We start from the raw sequence: 819 nt of genomic DNA, 5'->3' as shown, positions 1-819 counted from the left end.
ACCCATATCTTCTGACTCTCAGGCCTGTGCTCTTTCCACTAAGCCACATTGCTTCTACAACTACAAACTACTAAACTGGCAAGTTTATCCCCAGTCTGTGAACTCCAGTTTCTCAAAATAGCCTCCACTCAGCCTAGGGATCCATAAAAAGCCCATCACAAAGAGAAGGAACACCCACTGACTAACTGCCCTCTCCTAAATGTCTGACATTGAAAATTCAAAAAATGAATTTTTGTCTTCTAAACACAATATCAGGAGGGAGAGTGGATGCAGTCCCCAACTACCACAAATTTTGCAGCCAAGTTTGCTGCATTTGGGGACACCATAGGGGTTAGCACACCCAGAGTGCAATGGATGAGCTTCACCCTGAGAAAACCACCTAAGTGATCATGGTATCACCCCTGCCAGGTAAGTATTTTCTGAAAAAACATTCAGTCCATATCTTGCCACTCCTTAAAAACCTCCAAATGTTGTTCATCCCCCTCTGCAGCGGGACAAGCAGCTTAGCCTAGTAGAGAGAGGGAGCACAGACCAGGGTATCAGAATGACCCTAGTCCACCACTTGTCTGCTGTATGCCCTTGGGCATATCATTTAACTTCTCTGAGCTCCAGTTCTCTCATTCATTCATTCAATTGTATTTATTGAGTGCTTACTGTGTGCAGAGCACTGTACTAAGCACTTGGGAAGTACAAGTCGACAACATATAGAGACAGTCCCTACCCATATAGATGGGTGTCAAAATCATCAGAACAAATAGAATTGAAGTTATATGCCCATCATTAACAAAATAAATAGAATAGTAAATATGTACAAGTAAA

The 819-nt window shown here is 42.5% G+C and overlaps 1 non-coding gene across 1 annotated transcript; it reads right to left on the bottom strand.

The window, feature by feature from the left end:
* Positions 1–252: 252 nt before the first annotated feature.
* LOC119944430 lies at positions 253–416 on the bottom strand. The gene has a single exon (XR_005455905.1). It is a non-coding gene; the product is annotated as a U1 spliceosomal RNA (small nuclear RNA).
* Between the last annotated feature and the right edge of the window lie 403 nt (positions 417–819).

This window comes from Tachyglossus aculeatus, chromosome 22, assembly GCF_015852505.1.
Source record: "Tachyglossus aculeatus isolate mTacAcu1 chromosome 22, mTacAcu1.pri, whole genome shotgun sequence".
Classification (NCBI taxonomy): Eukaryota; Metazoa; Chordata; class Mammalia; order Monotremata; family Tachyglossidae; genus Tachyglossus; species Tachyglossus aculeatus.
This window is presented reverse-complemented; position numbering and strand designations above follow the sequence as displayed.